At 39.5% G+C, this 7,374-nt stretch overlaps 1 long non-coding RNA gene across 1 annotated transcript in view; it reads left to right on the top strand.

The window, feature by feature from the left end:
* Positions 1-4,637: 4,637 nt before the first annotated feature.
* The window catches only part of LOC122491751, a 21,071-nt gene continuing 18,334 nt past the window's right edge, over positions 4,638-7,374 (top strand). The window contains exon 1 of the long non-coding RNA XR_006299431.1: positions 4,638-5,306. This is a non-coding gene — a long non-coding RNA (uncharacterized LOC122491751). The remainder of the gene's footprint in view (positions 5,307-7,374) is intronic.

The raw sequence follows: 7,374 nt of genomic DNA, 5'->3' as shown, positions 1-7,374 counted from the left end.
TACCACCAAGTAAAAAGAAATTGTATTTTAATGCAATTTCTGTATATTCTACATTTTTACTCTTTATTTATAAACAACTTGGAGATTTAGTTATTGAAGCATTTTTTTTTTTTTTTTTTTTTTGGTGGAGCATTAATTTCTTGAGACAATGATATGGTTACTCTTTTGTCCTCTGCAACCCCTGCCCCCCATTCATTCAAGAGAAATTTGGGGGGCATATGGGTGGCTCAGGCGGTTAGGTGTCTGACTCTTGATTTTGGCTCAAATCATGAACTCATGGTGATGAGATTGAGCACTGTGTAGGGCTCCGCGCTGGGCATGGAGCCTGCTTAATATTCTCCCTCTCCCTCTGCCCCTTCACTGCATGTGCGCATGCTCCCATGCGTGCACTTTCTCAAAAAAGAGAGATTTGGTTTATTTGTTTAAGGAATTAGATCATTATCATGTAAACATAATAACCACCCAGAAGTAGGGTATTTAATATCGAGAAGAATGCACTAAAATAAATACCATAGGTGTGAATAGATACCTGGATTAAAATGTCTGGCCAGTATTTCAAATGCTAGAAAATTATTGAAATCAATACATAAACCTACAAAGATGAATAAACTAAATACCACCCTAAGTCAAATGGGAAGGAAAAGCCTGAATATAACTGGCAGTAAACAAGACAATGTCAAGTGTTACAGGGGAAGGCAAGAAAGAAAATATTGAGCAGTCAACCAGAGTTGAATGGGCAGAAAAAGGGCCATTACTCCCATGGATAGGCAAACAAGAAGAAATGGATGAATGTGCACACAGCTAACTGAAATAGGCAGAATGAAAAAAGTATGAAACAGGGAGGAGTGAAAGACATGTCCAGTGCCTCCATCATCTTATATGAAATAGTCCTCAGTCCTCTGCCTGTGCTGAGGAGTAGGATTGGATAGCCAGGTTTACAACCCATGATCTCACACACCCAAGCACAGTTGACTGCTGAAGGGCGGGGATTAGATAGCCACATTTATAACACATGATTCCATACTATGTCCACAGCTAACCGAACACTTTACCAGGGAGAAACAATTCTTAGGCCCGACTGAGCGGTTAGATTCTCAAGAATATGAGTTTTGAAATTCAGAGACTGTTAGGTTTTGGTATACATGTGAGTGAAAAGATCGTTTAGAACTGGCCCAGAGTCAGTGAAGCAAGCCGGAGTCTACGGGAAATTATGAATAAGCAAAGAAAGCTGATCTATAGAGTGAAGCAAGGGAGTGAAATCAGTTCACAGAACCAGCCACTGATTCCCTGTGAGAGAGGTGTGGCCTTGGTTTCTGGCTTTGCAGTCCCATTCTTTAAGTGGCACAGTGCTGTGCTTCATTTCCTTGTCCCTGGGTACCAGTGATTTTTTTTCCCCTGTTAGATCCTTAAGGTAAATCCTTTTCTTAAACAGGCATGAATGAATCAGTGTTTTTTCCTTGCAGTTAGATAGCTCCAACTTAGACACCTAAGTTTTGATCCTTAATGATTGAGAAGATGGTGATCCCATTAACTGTGATAGGGAAGATAAGAGGCTTATAAAAGAGAAGACTTTAGTGGCTCCTGGGTGGCTCAGTCGGTTAAGCATCTGACTTTGGCTCAGGTCATGATTTCACAGTCCGTGAGTTCAATCCCTGTGTCGGGCTCTGTGCTGACTGCTTGGAGCCTGGAGCCTGCTTCAGATTCTGTGTCTCCCTCTTTCTTTTTTTTTTTAAATTTTTTTTTTCAACGTTTATTTATTTTTTTGGGACAGAGAGAGACAGAGCATGAACGGGGGAGGGGCAGAGAGAGAGGGAGACACAGAATCGGAAACAGGCTCCAGGCTCCGAACCATCAGCCCAGAGCCCGACGCGGGGCTCGAACTCACGGACCGCGAGATCGTGACCTGGCTGAAGTCAGATGCCCAACCGACTGCGCCACCCAGGCGCCCCTTTTTGTGTGTGTGTGTGTGTGTCTCCCTCTTTCTGACCCTCCCCCGTTTGTGCTCTGTCTTTTTCTGTCTCAAAAATAAATACTGAAAAAAAAGTTAAAAAAGACTTTATTTTAGATGCACTGAGTTTGGTGATAAAACAGCCATGTGACAATGTCTAGCTGTAGTTGGAAATGGAGCCTTAAGCCCAGGAGAGGTCAGAGCTAAAGATACAGATCTTGTAGCATAAGACTGATAATTCTTGTGATAGAAATGATTCAGGCAGCCCTAGGAGATGGTACAGAACAAAAGATGAGGAAACAATCTTCAGGGAAATACATTTAAAGAATGAGCCAAAGATGGGGTGCCTGGATGGCTCAGTTGGTTAAGCGTCCAGTTTCGGCTCAGGTCATAATCTCACAGCTTGAGAGTTTGAGCCCCATCGATTGAGAGCCTGCTTGGGATTCTCTCTCAAAGAGAGAAAGTGAGGGAGAGAGGGAGGCAGGGAGGGTGGAAGGAAGGAAGGAAAGGAGATACAAAGTGATGAAGAAAATCAGGGTGTGGCAAGTTTCACAAGGACAAAAGTGGCTTTACACCAGTCATATGGCACAGAGAAATTAAATAGGTGCAAATCAAAGACAACTTTAGGTTGGGTAATTGAAGCATGATGATCCTTTGAGGAGGCAGTTATAGTAAGCTTAGGTGGATATGGTTTGAGTGGTAGCTAAGACACTGAATACTACTATTTAGCTTGAAAAGCAGAGTGTAGGTCAAGATCAGTTTTTGTCAAACATGTAAAAAATATCAAGCACTTTTTTGTTTTCAAACTTGAAACATCGCAAAATGAAGAGTATAATATTGTAACACCATAATCAAAAGGCTGTATTTGAGCCTGAAATTAAAGGATGATAAGAGAAAAATGGAAACATACACATGGTCACAGATTTATTCATGGTTCAGATGTGCAGAGGAAATAGAGTATTCTGACAGAATGTGCATGTGTTTACTCTTGAGCTCCCACCCAGTGGGAAGTCTGGAAAAAATTAACCTTTAGTCCCAGCCAATTTAAAACTTAGTCTAATATAAAGGAGATACAATTTATAATATTTTAAGGTAATGCTTAAACTTTTGGAAAAATGCTGTCTTATTTCTGCCCTTTGTCTTCTCTTTAAACTGGTGTCGAGCTATACGGAGGGTGCTTACATGACATAATGGCATCAGGGAAGACCATGTGTTCAGGTCTTCATTTTCTGGGCATCCTACTGGCCTCTGATGCAGTAGGCAACAGCTTGTAAAATAGGTGATCAGATTTTTCCTAGCTTGGTCAGAGCCTGGTGGTTCTTGACTGAATTGGCCTCGCCTTAGTTTTAACAAACGTGGAGAACTCAGACTTCTGCTGCTCTGTCTCAAGCAGGCCAGTGTAGTTCAGGTTGCAGGTTTAACCTGTGCCACCCCACCACAGGCTTGAAGTAAGCCTGTTTGCCTGCCATTCATGAACTTGCTTCCCACTCAGCTAGCTACCTTCTGAAGGTAGCTAGCTACCTTCTGAAGGTAGCTAGCTACCTTCCCTTGGGAGAATGTAGAAACTTGAGGCGGGGGGGGGGGGGGGTCCCTTCTATTCCACACAGGAACAGAGATTAGCCTGGACAGGCAGATCTCGTTACCAAGGTTTATTTTCTTGTGACTGTTTCCTAGACTGACGAGAGGCCACCTCGTTCCAGAATCTGGTAGACTCCTCTGCTACCCAGCATATTACAGAATACTTCAAAGCAATAAAAGACTATTGCTACATTAAACATAAGTAAATCACACAGACACAAAGGGTGTAAGATTCCTTTTCTATAAAATACAGAAATAGGCAAAACTGTTACTGTGGTGTTAGAAATCAGGAAAGTGGTTGCCTGTTGGAAGAAGGTTGGAGGCACTTCTGGGAAGTGTGTGGTATTTACTATCTTTATGTAAGTTGTGGCTGACACAGGTGGGTTAGCATCTCTTCACTTAAGATTTGTGTACTTTTCCATATGATTGCTCTACTTGTGTTTAAAAAAGTACATATTTAAAAAACTGAAGAATGAGAAAACCAGGGCATTGGTTCTTAAACTTTAATAGATTAAAGATGACCTGAATTGTAAAAATGCAGATTCCCCAGACTGTCCTCAGAAAATTTGATTCAGTAGGTCTCACTCTAAGAAATCTGTAGTTTTAACATTTGCCCCAATGTGTTCTGATGCTCCACATTTTAAAAATGCTGATTTAGCATCTCTAGTTTAATGAACGTAACTCTCTGGACAGTATATGAGGTTTGTCATATTAATTGTTGCTCAAGTCTGAATTTATTGGATCTCTAATTGCTGGGAGAAATTTCCTCACTAGCTTAATGTTTTACAGATGTAATGACAGTTGTTTAAAATGTTCCTAAGTTTTCCCATAGCTTAGTTTTATTGCATCCACTGAATTCTGCAGTTTTTCAAATTTGATTAAAAAACAAAAAATTTTATTCACTTTCTATTGCATTTTTAACAATACAAAAACATTTGATTTTTCTGAGATATACAGCCTTTTATTTTTATTTGTATTTTTAATTTTTTTTAACATTTATTTATTATTGAGAGATAGAGAGACAGAGCATGAGCAGGGGAGGGGTAGAGAGAGGGGAGACACAGAATCTGAAGCAGGCTCCAGGCTCTGAGCTGTCAGCACATAGCCCAACTTGGGTCTCAAACTCACTAACTGTGAGATCATGACCTGAGCTGAAGTCAGTGGCCTAACCAACTGAGCCACCCAGGCGCCCCGAGATATACAGCCTTTTAGATACAGATATTTAGTTCTAGATTATTCAGTATGTAATAATGTTAAAAGAACTCTATAAAAAAACAACCAGTCTTTATATCCGCATAGCAGAGATCTTAAAATGGAAATAAAATAAGATTGCAACACGAAGAGAAGAGAATGTTGGCAAGTAAGGTTTGATAAAACCTATTAAGTAAAGTCAATAACTAGTAAAATCAGTTTAAGCGTCAGGATACATAATGTCATTTATAGAATTCTGTAATCTATACAGTATAATTTTGTTCCGTTGTAAACATTTGCAGATCTTTAAGTGATTTTTGCATCAATGGAAGGTCATGTTATTTCTAAAATTCCATTACCAGATTGTGGTAGTTTTCTATGATACAACATATAAATAATATCTATCTAAAAAAAAAAAAACCTTGAAATCCATTTCACACGTTGTTATTAACATGAACTGTTATGTATTTTTCAACCAATTCCAGATGTTTTAAGATTTTATTTTTCAGCGCAGACTCAGCCTGATAGCAACCATCTGTCCTGTCCTGGATGATTCAAATTCATCTCTGAAAGCATGAGAATGGATTTGGTAAGGCATTTAGGTCTTTTCTGGCTCAATGACTCTGTAACATTAAGTGAAAATAATGCCTCATACAGTTTATTCAGATGTTCTTCCCTTTACATAACCACCATCATCCTCTGTACGCACCCTCCCGCCTCCCCCCAGGGAGTATAGGAACGCGGTATTAGATGCTAAATAGAAGGAAAGACCTATAAAACTTCAAAAATCATTAAATACTGAGTAGGGGGTATTCATCTTATTTGTTTAAAGGAATGGACATCGGTGGGGGTTTTTTATTGCTAATTTTTAACAATAAATACAGCTACGATTTGAGGAATTAACAATACTTTAAGTGAAGGCCAATACTCTGACATCTGTAAAGCTGACCACCACCTTGATTTCACGTCCTTGCTGTCAACATTTAGAGATAGGTGGTATTTTCTTTTAGACTGCAGAACCTCAGCTCAATTTAAAGTAACCTTTTAAAACTGTCCATGTCTTTTCACACTTTGCTTGACAAGTAAATCATTCAGATGAAGCAGCCTCTTCTTGGTATGTGTGAATAAATTTGTGTATGTAGGTCAAAGCATCATAGCGTCAGTTGCCTCATCATAGGAATCTTTTTTTTTAACGTTTATTTATTTTGAGAGAGAGCGTGTACAAGTGTGCATGACCCAGGGAGGGGCAGAGAGAGGGAGAATCCCTTTTTCTTTTATTTATTTATTTATTTATTGTTTAATTTACATCCAAGTTAGCATATAGTACAACAATGATTTCAGGAGTAGATTCCTTAGTGCCCTTTACCCATTTAGCCCATCCCACCTCCCACAACCCCTCCAGTAACCCTCTCTTCTCTATATTTAAGAGCCTCTTATGTTTTTCTATAAAACAGCACCTGTTTTTATATTCTTTTTGCTTCCCTTCCCTTATGTTCATCTGTTTAGTATCTTAAATTCCTCATATGAGTGAAGTCATATGATATTTGTCTTTCTCTAATTTCACTTAGCTCACCAGCTCCATCCACGTAATTGCAAATGGCAAGATTTCATTCTTTTTGATTGCCTAGTAATACTCCGTGTGTGTGTGTGTGTGTGTGTGTGTGTGTGTGTGTACACATACATGTACATACATACATATACATATATACACCACATCTTCTTTATCTAGTCATCCGGTGACAGACATTTGGGCTCTTTCCATACTTTGACTATTGTTGATAGAGCTGCTATAAACATGGGGGCACATGTGTCCCTTTGAAACAGTACACCTGTATCCCTTGGATAAATGCCTAGTAGTGCAATTGTTAGGTCATAGGGTAGTTCTATTTTTAGTTTTTTGAGGAACCTCCATACTGTTTTCCAGAGTGGCTGCACCAGCTTGCATTCCCACCAACAATGCAAAGAGATCCTCTTTCTCCGCATCCTCGCCAACATCTGTTGTTGCTTGAGTTCTTAATGTTAGCCATTCTCACAGGTGTGAGGTGATATCTCATTGTGGTTTTGATATTTCCCTGATGATGAGTGATGTTGAGCATTCTTTCATGTGTCGGCCATCTGGTTTTCTTCTTTGGAGTGTCTATTCATGTATTTTGCCCATTTCTTCACTGGATTCTTTGTTTTTTGGGTGTTAAGTTTGGTAAGTTCTTTGTAGATTTTGGATACTAACCCTTTATCTGATGTGTCATTTGCAAATATCTTCTCCTATTCCGTTGGTTGCCTTTTAGTTTTGGTGATTGTTTCCTTTGCTGTGCAGAGCTTTTTATTTTAATGAGGTCCCATTAGTTCATTTTTGCTTTTGTTTCTCTTGCCTCTGGAGACATGTCAGGTCTCTAGAAGTTGCTGCGGCTGAGGTCAAAGAGGTTTTTGCCCGCTTTCCCCTCTAAGATTTTGATGGCTTCCTGTCTTACTTGGTCTTTCGTCCATTTTGAGTTTATTTTTGCATATGGTGTAAGAAAGTGGTCCAGGTTCATTTTTCTGCACGTCGCTGTCAAGTTTTCCCAGCACCATTTTCTGAAGAGACTTTCTTTATTTCATTGGATATTCTTTCCTGCTTTGCCAAAGATTATTTGGCCATCCATTTGTGGGTCCATTTCTGG

Source organism: Prionailurus bengalensis, chromosome C2 (genome assembly GCF_016509475.1).
Source record: "Prionailurus bengalensis isolate Pbe53 chromosome C2, Fcat_Pben_1.1_paternal_pri, whole genome shotgun sequence".
Taxonomy (NCBI): Eukaryota; Metazoa; Chordata; class Mammalia; order Carnivora; family Felidae; genus Prionailurus; species Prionailurus bengalensis.
The sequence above is the reverse complement of the archived record's forward strand: the minus strand, read 5'-3'. Positions and strand labels throughout refer to the sequence as shown.